We start from the raw sequence: 13,501 nt of genomic DNA on the forward strand, positions 1-13,501 counted from the left end.
AAGAACGCCTGTCAGCATGCTGATTACTCAGCCCCCCTTGCGTGCTAACTTGCCCTTCAGTGTTTTGGTTATTTTGGGGTTTTATTTTGAGTTCTTTGATTCTGTGGACAGTAAATCTGCAGGGGTTCTTTATTGTTTTCTTAACTCTGTGTTAACTTTACAACTTCATTTATGATAGATCCTATTTTTTGACTGCTTAACTGTGCAACCTTAGCATTTGTGGGGTATTTCTGTACTCTTGTCAAAGTGGGCCAGTATACACTGATACTCCATGACTGGCACTTCAGAGCAGGCAAGCACTTGCCTGAGAGGTAAGATGGGAGAGGAAAAGGTAGTATTTTGGTATGTTATGAAACAAAGATGCCTTGACCACTTTTGGTTAAGAATATAAAGCATTTTATAAGAGACATAATAACTTTAAAGTTATGAAGAATTACTTAAGTTAAATTATTGTTTTTTCTCATAAACTTTAAAAAAAAAGAAAGCAAGTAAGCAGAGCTGTATTTTAAAAAGCATATATTTATATCATATGATGGAAGTGCATGGGCTTTATATTTTGCTATTTGTCCACCAGATGTTGCTATAGCCACAAGAATAAATAGAGATTAAGAAATTTGAAAAAAATGAATAGTTTTATTTTCATTACAGATCACCCTTACCTATCCTGATCCTGGAAAAGATTACACACATGCTTACATTTTTGCACTGGGAGTGGTCCCAGTGAGTTCAATTAAGCAATTCAGTCTGTGTAAAGTTAAGCATGTTTATGAGCTTTCTTAGGATGGGGCTATATCAATTATGTTTGCTATTTTCTTTACTTGCTGTTCTTTTTCCCCCATTATGGAGAGAAAGAGGGAAAAACAGAAGGACAGACATCATAAATTTCTAATTTTAAAAGCAATGTATATTTTTTTCAGGCTTCCATAGTGTAAAATACTTCTTCTTGTTAATGAATATAATTTTATTTAAAATTCACGTAGTTTAGATCTCTTCTTTAATTTACTGACTCCAGCAACAAACAGTGATGCCACTACAGTATATACAGAAGACAGTAAAACCTGTTCCCGCAGGGCAAAGTGATGCCATGAATCAGAAAACTGTATCTAAAATGGTACCACTTTAGAAAAGCTATTTAAACTCTAATTTGCTAGTTAGTATTTTTGAAATGAAAACATTTCCAAAATGTGCTGGCTATGATTGCTTAAAAAAATATAACAGTTCATTTTCTTTATGGCAATGGAAATAAATGGAGCCTTTGTGTTTGCAAATGTAGAAAACAAATCACTTTTTTAATGACTGGATTTTCCTGCCAGCTTGGAATTTGCCGCATGTGCATTTTATTTTGAATGCCTAAAGAGTGAAATCATTTGCCGTCTCTCATGCAGATGGGGCAGATTGGCTGAGGTGTCATTTGCAAAATGTGCACTTTCATCAGTCAAGTTTGAAGGGGATCATTACAAACAATGTTTCCTATAGACACTCAGGATTGATGAAAGTGGAGAGCTGAAACTGAGTATCCATGAATATAGCCTAGTGTCATAAGAGCCTAGACCAAAACTTGGGCACTGGAGTTTTCCTCTGTCTTGTTTATTTATGTTAGGAAATATAAAAATACTTCCCCAAACCAGAGAAACTTGAATTAGCTCTCTTGATAGCAGAGTTGACAGATAGTTTATATGCCTTTCTTTTTTGCTTTCATTTATAAGTATGGGGCCCTTGTGAAATATCTAAGCTGCTGACTGATGTAACAGCCAAGACTGATATAGTTTTGTTTACTCATTTACAGAAGGAGTGAAATCTGATGTGAGTTAGAACCAGAGCAACTATATTTTAATTTTTCCCCAGTGGGACAAAGTACATACACTGAAATGTTGTGGTGGTTTCTCATGATGTTCAGCAACGGTTGCGTGAGAGTGTTGAAGCATCCCCAGGACATGGTGGTGCATACCACAGTGACATGACAGATGTAAGTAAAACCCTAATTTGATTCTTGGCATTTTTAATACTACATGCTGAAAATGCTTATATTATAACTTCTAAATTTTAAATGTGACCTGAAATTACCTTTTTTTAAAACCTAAAATGTTATTGTTAGATTTATAGCACAGGTAAGTAAATATTCTCAAAATGGCATTTCTACTCCTCAGCTTATGGTATAGTGGTAGTATTTGCAAAAGGCTTTCTCAGGCTGTCAGGAGCAGGATGGACCCCCAGCTCAGACTCCCCAGTTCTCATCATCCCTAGTTCAGAGACCCTGTGTTGATTGTGGCTTCTCAGCTTCTTCTGCCTTGCCTGATCACTCCCTCACATTTCTCTGCTGGTGCTCTGTAAAGTTACTGTGGCTAAGTTTTTGTGGCCTTCTCAATATCTGGATCTCCAGATATTGAGACTCTGCTCTACAGTTTGGTGATGGGAGACAGAACACATACCCAAATCCCTTTTTGTTGGACACTGAGGGAATGCAAGAGAAATGAAAAGGCAACTGTGAATGTACCATGGCCTCATGCAGATTCTAACTCTGTATCATGTTTACTTGGGCTCAGGCCTTCTGGTTTCTGCTTGTCATCCCAAATGCCTTATCATGTGTACTTCAAATTATGTTATTCTTTTCCACTAATTGCTCTGATTTTTATCCTGATGTACTAAGGAAATTTTTTGTATGCATATGAACGTGCTTCTCTCTCTGCCTATTAGTCTATATTTCTTATTCATTATTTTTTTAACTTGCCAGTTTTCCAATTTAACAGACAGGTGGAGGTCACAACAATAATTGAACTCTGGTGAGTTCTGAAACTGTTGTTAGGTAAGTAGGAAAAAGACCTATAACTTCCCTGATGGGGGGAAGGGTTGCAATATGAACTCCCATCTTACTAGAGATGGGAGAGAGCCCTCATGCAGAAAGGAGCCTGTGAGGAAAACCTAGTAAATCGTTGAACACTAATGAGTGAAAAATCAAACTGCATTATTTACAGTGCTTAAGAAGCAACCTATTACTACATACTATAATTTCAGATTTTATGGGATGGAAATTTGATTCTGTAAGTTGAGTGTATTTGATGTTTTTGGCATTTTCTGACAAATAGCTAGCATGTTCGATGCAAATGTAGTTGAAAACCCATTCCCTTATTCACTGGTACTGGTACTGTACAGCAAATGTGGATTCAACTATAAATTAAACTCGACAAGATTTTTGTGGCAAGTTACCTCTTTGTGCTATGTGTTCATATGCAGACTTTTCCCTCTCTGGGACACACTTTTTTCTTGTCTCCAGTGAGCCACGGTTCCCTTGTTATTTGTGGTTGAGTTTGTTTATCTCATTAGGAAAGCCACAGGATCCATGGGGAAAGATTTGCTGTTTCATATATATGTAGCACTTTTGCAGTTGTTCTTTGTTAGCCTATAATCAAGTTTAATTTAAATACAGCTTCTAACTAGTGCTTTTTTTTTTTTTTGAGTGTTTCAAAAAAGGTTTCTTCCTTTTTGTATTTCTTCTGTGATTTAGAAATAAACAGGTGGTTTTGCATGGTCTAGGAAGGGTGTGCTCACCTTCATAGCATTCCTTCTGAGAAGTGGCTTACAGAGGGTAATCTCCTCCCTCCCGCCCCTGCAAAAGTATGTGACTTCTTTTTGGGCTATATATTTTTCTTACTCCATGTCCCCTGAAACTACATGTGTGTCCTTTATAATTCGAATAAGATATGAATTGGCAGTACTTAAAAAGAGAATAGGTCCGTGGCAGGGTGTTCATTTTCAGTCCTGCTGTCCTCCTGGCCATAAAACTGTACACTTTTTCTTTGTAAATTATGTTTCCTCTCCCCCAGGATTGCCATGTAATTTCTTTCTGCTTTTTTTTTTTTTTTTTCTCTAACAGGACTGGAGCATTTACCTGCTATGATTGTTTTCATTGCCCATTTGAATTTGAAGAGCTGTTCTAAGTGATTTTCCTCTCTTATCCTCCAAAGCTCCTGATTCTGTGTAATTTGTCCTGAATGCAGATGGTCTTCCACAGAAAGGCAATTTTTCCTAATGCAGTGGCAGTGAATGTCTTGTAAAAAATGCTTTTGTATGGACTTAGCGATTGTGGAGGTGGAAGGGAGACCTGTAGACTATTGCATATAGAATAGGTATAGTCTAGGCAAAGATAGATAAAACTTTTTTTTGCTTTGGAGGGAATTCTGAGCTATTTGTTATCCCTGTCCACTCACTTCCTTTTAAATGTGTAAAATGTAAGTAATGATGGTTCCACTTTTTTTTATTTTCCCCCTTCTTGGGCCAAATATAAAAGAGAAATAAATACACTTAACTCCTGCTCATTTGTGAGGGCCTAACTCAGACTATCCTACTTGTTTTTCCATCCAGAGAGCCTCCAAATGATGACAATATTAGATTCTGAGGCAGTTAAAGAGATGAAAGGCAAGTGTAGAACTTCCTGATACTCATCTTAATCAGGACTATCATCAGTATCTCATTGTACTTTTGTTTTTAATTTTGCCCATCACATATCTAGTAAGTCTGGTTTGCCCAGCTTTTTGTGTTAGGCTTTCTAAAAGCAGCACAAGCAGAACAAAACCAGCTCTGAGTTTACAATAATCCCCTTCTTCACATTTGGAAATAAAGTTTCTAACCCATAACACAATATATGGAAACTGTTTTGAAATACGGCAGCCAGAGATGGCAGCATTCACCATCCTAATGCAGTTTTACTTTTTTTTTTAAAGCTTCAGTAACTTGAATGAATGAATGATGTCAGATTTTTAGCTTCCACTGAAAAAATACAATGCAATCCAGAATTCCAGTCCCTCATGGTTATGAAGAAGAGACATAGAACCTGATTGTAAGGGTTTAAAAATTTGAAAGGCAGAACAAAAGATCACATCTATTGTTTTTCAGAATATTGCTTTTAAAGCCATTGTTGTGAGATTTTTAGCCTGACTAATGATCGTTGAGTGCTTTGAGTTGGCAACATCTGTTGGCTTGTGTCCTGTCACAGCAGGTAAGTGAGTGGGAGTTGAAACTGCTGATCTTCCCATAATCTGATCCTGAGAGAAAAGGAGAGGGAACATTTCAGTATGCATCACCTGCTTTCAGGCTGTTTTCCCCACAACATACCCTTAGTGTATGTCAGTGCTTTTCTAACAGTCTAGGTGAAGCACGAACTGTTTTTTCCCAATTAAACTTTATTTTGCTGAAGGGATCTCTCCTGCTCCTGAAAATCCCAAATCTAATTTGCTAAAGATAAAAATAGTCTTTTTGCTGTCACAGCTTCATGAAACTATGTTGTGACAAGGCATGATGTGGTTTAGATCTTAAAAGGTGAAGTCTGTGAGACTGGCTAAAGTGTTTCAGTGCATCCCAGAGTACAGGCTGGCTGAAATGGAGTCCTAGGGAATAATCCAGGCAGAATTTCTGGCATGTGCAATACATGGAGTGTAATTTATACAACTAACTTCTTAATGGAGCAGAGCCATATCCATACTGTTCTTTGGCCTGTTTGGGGGGTGGAGTCCCTAGGGGTGTGTGTGAGGATCTGCTGTAACCGGTCCAGAGCACTAGGCCTGAAATTCTCCCAGACCTCCTTCAGGTGTTTAGTCCTGTGGTGGGTAGGAATCATTCTTGGATCTGGTTACGTTGGATCCAGCGGAATAATTCAGTGTTGGTAGGATCTATTGATGCCATTGTCTTTGTTGCAGATGACCAAGATCTAGCTCAGGTTTCATCACTGCCTGAGGTGTCCAGAATTGCCATATCTAGGAGGTACAAAATGTCTAGCTCTGCTAGATCCACAAATGGTACATGCATTTTTCTCCGGTATCCAGTGGAAACCCACAAGCAGTCTGCTTAAAAGAAATACCATACTTCCCTGGGCCTCAGCAGTACCAATGGCCAATCTATGGATCTATGGTCAGATATGTAGGCTATGCACACCATAGCCATACACCTCATTTTCCCCTGGAGACAGAGAGATTCCCTCTGTCCAGCAAGTGCAGGGGCCCCCCACCAAGGGACAAGATGCAAGAGCATGGCAAGTGCAGCTGGCTGAAGTTAGAGTGGAAAAAGAAGAGAGCAATGTTTTTTGGCTTGTTTTCCCCCAAATGTCATGAAATTCAGGGAACAGGCTCATGTTGTTTAAGTAGAGCCATTTTTTAGTTTTTCAGTGTAAAAACAGTTTTGGTAGTCTTGTGGTGTGAGGCAAGAATTGAGCCCTGCAAGCCGGGACACTCTTAATAGTCCTTCAGTGCTCCTCTGATGTGCTGGGACATTGAAAGGAAGAGAGGATGTTTATACATAAGTCAGACTTCTTCTCAGGGGCTGATGGAGTGTGTAAAGGACAGCGCTTCTTGGTAGCTGTGTATAATAGTCAAGGTTCACAACCACATAATATTTTCAAATATTGTTTGAAACGCTGTTCATGGTAGTTTACTACAGCAGTCTGGAAAGCTTCAGTGTCAGTTCAGACTTACTGTAGTCTTATATCATGCCTGAGATGAATTACTCACAGGAAGACAACAAACATAAACACTGACCACACTGTGACCTGACTGCTAAAGGCAATGATAAACAAAAGCAACCTGTGGGATCAACATGAGTCCAAGGCAATACAGTTATTAAAAATCAAGGGTTTGTAGCAGTGTAAGACCTAATCTACCTGCACCCACACTTGCAAATAGAGCATTTGCCTGCGGAATGACAGTGACAACTCTAAAAAGGGAAGAATGGAAAGAGAGCTCTCAGGCTCTTGAATGCTGTGTGAAACCCCCTTCCTTGCTTTACCTAGCAACTATCTCACGCCTCTGACCTGAAGGTGCCAGGTCTTTTCTCCCTCTGCTTCTTGGGGTGTGGGTGCTGATAAGAGATGCTAGATATATTTTCAGGTGCCACCTCTTGTTTCCTCTCCTGCATGTGGAGGCATGTGACAAGACTCCCCAGATTGGTGCCAGTGATGTGTATTTTTGAAAGGACATCTAAAAAGCAATTATGGCTTCGAATGTGATGCTAAATTGAGAAGCAGTCATCCATTTGATCAGTTCTGCTCTTTCCAGCAGGTAGATACATATTAAGACTGGATATCAAATCTACATTGTCTGTGTTGATCTTGAGTTTTTCTCTATCAGATTTATGACTATAATGCTATGACTACAACTTCTAACAGGTTGACTGCTTGAGTGTTTACCAGCTTTTGCACTTCACTCTGTTCTCCTCTGAGGCTGGTGAACTTCAGGGTAAATTAAGTTTAAGCCTTGGTACCAGAGATACTTTCACAGAGAGGCATGTCAGTGTGGGAGTGTGATTCAGAGGAAAGTCATCTGGAGGTGATGTAGTTTTCTAAAGGTTACCCGTGAGTCCCTTACTAGTGGAAAGAGGAAGAGTCTGGAGGTATCTGTTTTTTCAAATGACTCCTTTGATGTTGGTGACAGAGTGCTCATTTTATCTGGATGCATAGTACTGTCTAATGCCTCCACAAAGTGTCTCCCTGCAGAGAGGCTAGGGAATAATCCTGGCTGGATTGGTGACATGGTTTTGGCTACTGTTGAGGTGGTGGTCTGCTCTTGGCATGAGAAATGCAATGTAGCCATCCTCTCGGGTGATGTCTGAAGGGTCAGATCCTTGGGGTTTCCTGTTTCTTCCTCCTCCTGAAGAGTTTTAAGATTCCCTACGCAGGCTGCGTGCTGTATGGTGCCTTCATTCAGCCCTGAAGCATACTCAACCACAGAAGTGTTGCCTTTTATTTCTTCCCAGCTCCCATAAAAGAGCCACAGACATCTCTCTTTTATTTTTTAACATTAATTTGGCATGGCTTTTAAATCTGTTACAATTCTGAGAACTGCATCAGGCAGTTTCCTCAATTGTGTGCCAGTTTTTTGAGACTATAATGTGTCAGTCTGGGTCAGAGACAGAGCTGGGATCTGGGATTACGCAGTGCCTCAGGCTATTTGTCTCATAACTGTTAGATGGTATTGTGAGTTTATTTTTCCATGTACCATAGGATGTGATAGACAGGTGGGGATGGAAACAGTGTCAAAGTGAATCCACACCCAGCTCCATCTTGTGGGGAAGATACTGGCAGACTTCAAAGGCTGAAGTCAGTGAGCAGGTGGAGAGCGGAGTCATGAGAATACTAACGAAGGTACATTTATGGGGCTGTTTAGGTTCCAGTGAAATACCGATAATTTAACTAGAACATTACATGGAGAGGATTCAGCCCTTTAGTCATACCAGTAAAAATGATGTGGATCTTGAGGCAAAACCTGTCAACCTAAAATAGAAACAAGGAAAAGGACAGTATGTGATTGGGCTACTATTGCTCATATTTATGAGCTGCAGCTAGCAGCAGAGATGTTCACATGTAGATTCATATTTTCTCTTAAGGAAAGGTTGTAAAGGCAAAGAATTGTTTCTTGAAATGTTTTAAAAGTTGATGCAGAAGACTTCTTCGCCTACTGTGTAGCTAACTTTCTAGCTCTATAATTTAATGCATCACATCATGATTAAACAGGATAATGCAGACCTATGAATCAGCCCTATTTGTCTTTTCCTTTATTTCATTGACTGAACAGAGTGGGTATGTATTCGGGAAAGTTCAGATCGAAAACCTATTCTGTAGCATAGTTGGAACCCAGCCCTCTGGTAAGCACTCACTATTTTGCCACAGGTGGTGCATGCAGCTGATAGTGGACTGATTGGTTTGTAGTTCCTAACATCTTCTGTTACCTCCCTTAGAAGACCAATAAGGGCATTATTCTGTTTTTCCAGTGTTGTGCAAAGCAAAATGATGAATGTTGAATCAATAAAATAATCCACAGTTTGACTGCTCGAAGGCAAAGAAAAGCAATTTAAAACTATAAATTATTTATTTTTGTTAAAGCATTTTAGTGGCATCATCTTTTTGTGTTTTACTTGAAATATCATTTGTATCCTCTCTATGTGAAATGCTTTATTTGAAGCTTTTTTCAGACTTAAATTAATAGATTACTTTTAGTAGTGAGCCAGTTGGAGTTAATCAATTGAGAACAACTGTACAGAGGTTCTCTAAGCTAGGCTGGATTTGAAGGGTTTAATTTTAATCATAGTCTGAGTGCTACAGCTGCTTCATGTTTGTTTAGTAATAGAGTTGATGAACAGCTAATTTGAAAGGAAAGCTCAGGCACAGGTGTGAAATTCCTCACGAGTATAAGAGAACTGGCCCTGAATGTACGAAGATGGTGCTTGAACATATTGCTCTACAGTAAGCCAAAGACTTTTTAAAAAAATATTTCTAAACTAGCACACTTGATATAAATCCCTTGACCCAGACATCCTTCACCTTTTTATCATATCACTTAAGTGATCATCCAGTATGTCAGAGACCAGGATTTGATACCCTGCTCTGTCTGGTTTTGAATCGGTATCTCCTGGTTCCAGGATCCAAGACCTAGTGATAACAGTCCTCTGAGTATGGCTTTCATTTTTTCCATATGATGTTATTACAGTTTGCCTAGAAAAACCAATATCAATTTGATTTTAAGAGCACCAGTTACTGCTGTCTGTTCTATATACATATAGAGGATGCAGAGGTGTGAATCCTCACCAGGGCTAGTTGCCTCTCTGGACTGTGCGGGAGGGAGGATGTAACTTCTGAGGAAAGGCAGAATTGAAAACACCTTCTCTGGCATTTCCTACTCACCAGGTTACGGACAGTGTGTTTAGTCCTAGTAAACACTACTCTTAGGTTAGTAAAGGTTCTGATTTGTGATCCCTGACATACTTGCTGGGATTACTCTAGTGCTTGTCTAGCAGTTACGGTGAGTCATAACTCACAGGTGAGAATACTGACTTTAACAACCATCTCTTTAACATTATGTGAGCATACAGGCTACTGAGTTGTGGAAGACGAGGAGGTAACATGTGATTTGTTCTGTTCTCTCTGCTACAAGACTGGTAAGCTCTGGAAATGGTAGCTGTGGCAGAGGAAGGGGCTGCCATTCACAGATACTGCTGCCAGGGTTGACCACTTCTGCAGTTAGGCCTCAGGTGCTTTCCATGGGGCAGGATTCCCTAGGAAGGCAGGATGTGTGAGACAGGTGGTGTAATGCAATAGCTGTTGCAATGTGGGAGTTCTTTTGTGCAGCCAGTCCCAAAGCTCCAATTTACAGCAGGCTAACGTGGAGGAAAGAGCTGGATGAGATTCAAGAAAATGCCAGGAGAAGATTAAAATAGTCCTAGCATATTTTGACCAGGGGATATGTATAAAAACCAGAGCTGGTTCTCTAGTTCTGAAGGCCAGGGATAAACTCATGTAGGTAAAGTATTCTCCAAGTTCACACAGAAAGCAGGAAGATATTTTAAAAGTTTAGTTATTTTAATAATCTCTACATTTTCTTGATAAGATCATACGCAGAAATACTGTGAACTGCTATTCTAGTAAGAATTTCCATGTGCTCCAAAAAGATGAGCCCAGTCTTGGAAGTTCAAAAGAGTCACCAGACTGTGTGGATAATAAATCAGTTCTCTGGCTTCTATGAATTAATTAGAAAATGAAGCTCTTAAAACAGTTTATTATTAGTGAGGAATGCTACTGGCATTTCTGTTAGGTAATTAGATGTTAGTATCTATCTTATTACAGATGGTGCACAAGATGAAGATATACAAAGACATATGAATATTTTGAGACTATGCAAGTTAGTGAGAAGGTGAGGAAGGGATGCAAAATAGTTCACCGGACATTAATATTAACTGTATTTGAGATGAGGATGAATGGGCAGAGAGACTTACTTTTTCAATTATAGGAACCTGAGTTGCTGCTGCTGCTAATTGATTCGGTCAAAAAATACTTGCCTGCTCTGTAAGAGCAGCTTCTGTGATTTGAAACAACATATTTAGATACTTTTCTAGCTGTGCGTTAAAAAGGTGAATCATGGATTCCACAGTTCCTTCATATTGTCCAGCACTGATAGAAGAGGGAAAAAATAATATTTTTTTTTCAAGCTCTCTTGATATTTCTGGTTGTTACGGTTATTGTGCTGGCACAGAATTGATTTCATTTTACAGAATTTCCCTCATTTTAAAAAAAATGGAGAAACTGATTTTGGTGACATTTTAGTTTCACAATGCCTGCGTTTCTTAGAAAAAAACACTCTATTGTGAAAGACATGGATGCAGTAGTAAGAATAACATCCTGTGCCTGGAAGGCATTGTGAGCCACCAGAATCAATCCAAGAACCTTATCAAGTACAAGTAATCAATCAAATGAAATCCATTTATCTGAACCGGCAGTACACAGATGATATGAGGAGTGCTCACTTAACCCTGTCAAAGCCAGCACAGCAGGAGGAGAAAGTTTTGGGTTTTTTTCCCCTATCAGTTTCTCTTGTATTCTGTATGACACTAGGTTTGTGGGGAGGGAAGGATTGTGTGCATGTGTGTTTCTTCTGTTTCAAATAGAAATATCAAAACTTTGTTTTTAATTAAGGTTTAGAGAACTAACCAACACACAAAAAAATGGTTGGTTTTCACATGATTTCTGACTACTAGTATAAAAATCAAAAACCAATCTTTGATGCTGTCTTAAATAACCCTGTCTGTATGTCTTACAATACAATACAGTGCAATAAGAATAGATGGAGCCTGCGTATTTTTGAAAGAATATCTGAAAAGCAGCTATGGCTTCAAATGTGATGCTAGATTGAGAAGCAGTCATCCATTTGATCAGTTCTGCTTTCTCCAGCAGGTAGATACATATTAAGACTGCATATCAAATTTACATCGTCTATGTTGATCCTGGGTTTGTCTGTATTAGACTTACTGCCATGACTACAACTTCTAACAGGTTGACTGCTTGAGTATTTACCTGCTTTTTGCACCTTACTCAGCTCTCCTGTGTTGCTGAACTTGAGGGTAAATTAAGTTTAACTTAGTTTGGATATGACTTGAAGTGACTGTGCTTTTACAAAGCTCCAAACATCCTGGTAGGTTTTTAGATGCAGTACAGATGCTTTTCACTATGCTGTTGGTAGAGTAGAGTAGCTGTTTGGCTAGAGCCTCTAGGGTCTGGAAATTTTTTTAGCTATGACTAATGCTAGTAAACAACATTAATAAAAGTGAGTTTTATAGTATTTTTTATTAGTGCTTGAATTTCAGGACGTTTTTGCTGCCCAATGGTACTGGAACAATAGGACATTGTGTTATGTAACTTATTTTCATCGAGTAAGAGGGCATTGTGGTCCTGGGCAACCTGCTCTAGCTGGCCCTGCTTGAGCATGGGGTTTGGACTCAAAGGGCTGGATCTCAAGAGATCCCTTCTGACCTAAACGATTCTGACTATAAAACAGGAGGTCAGAGAAAGTAACTATGGGTTAAGTGATCATTAGTAAATTTATTTTAAATTCAGTGAAATAATAATAGTGGGCTTTTCAAACAGAAAATGCATAGTAGATTCAGCTATCCTGAAGAACTCAGGAACTTGAATATGGAGAATGCTTGTAAATTGCTGAATGTATTGGGAAAATTTATCCCAACTAAGAAGAAAAAACTTAGACATTTAGCTGGATGAATAAGCACCTTGGAGAGAATTTAGAAATTAAAAGGCAGAAGATGAAGACTTATACAGGTGAAGATAAAGGATCCTGTAGGTCTAGAACCCCAGAACTAACTGCATGCTTTCTCAATAAAAAATAGTGACATTGAGGTGAGAGGGATAATGGAAAGAGAGCATGTAAATTGCAGTGCCTATGAGCAGGCTAGAAATGTAAATTCTTAGTACACTCAAGTGGGATTGATGAGATAATTTCCATCTCAGAATTCTCAGAACTGTTGTAGCTTCAGTAGCAAATATTTTAAACAAAGCAAAGGGGTGTTCCAGAGGCCAGCAGAGTTAAAAATTAAGAAGTATTTGAGAAGCAGGCAAAAGTCGTCATGAGAACTGCAGGTCAGTAAAACTGTCCACAGTTGTCTTCAAGCCTACAGACAGAAATGCAATTTAAAGGCATGGATTAAAATGGGATTAAAATGCCACAGTGTTTTTTGAAAGGTTGCACAAAATTAATGTTACTACTTTCTTTGATTTGGTACCACATTTTCTCAACAAAGGTGATACATCAGATCTCATCTAATTGGATTTCATTATAGAATTTGATATAGTAACACTTAATGAATGATGGCTTAAATTAGAGAAGGATGTGGTTAACTTGAAAAGTGTTGCTAATGTAAAAAAAAAAAAAAAAAGATAAATTTCCACTCTATCAATCAAAACATATCCAGAAAATACAGGGAATGATGAATATCACTGTGGGGTTCCTGAAGAGGCGTTACCTGAAACATGGTGTGCAGTTCTGGTCACTCATATTCAATAAAGAGAAAATGAAAATTGAACAGGTGCAAATAATTGCTATTAGAATAACGAGGAAAATGGAGGACATATAAGAAGAAAGCGAAAGGGCTTGGCTTGTTTAGCTTAGCAAAATGAGGGCTGAAAGGCGGCTATTAGAGTTTTTTATTAATATATCAGGTGGTAAGCAGAAACGAAGAA

Source organism: Strix aluco, chromosome 4 (genome assembly GCF_031877795.1).
Source record: "Strix aluco isolate bStrAlu1 chromosome 4, bStrAlu1.hap1, whole genome shotgun sequence".
Taxonomy (NCBI): Eukaryota; Metazoa; Chordata; class Aves; order Strigiformes; family Strigidae; genus Strix; species Strix aluco.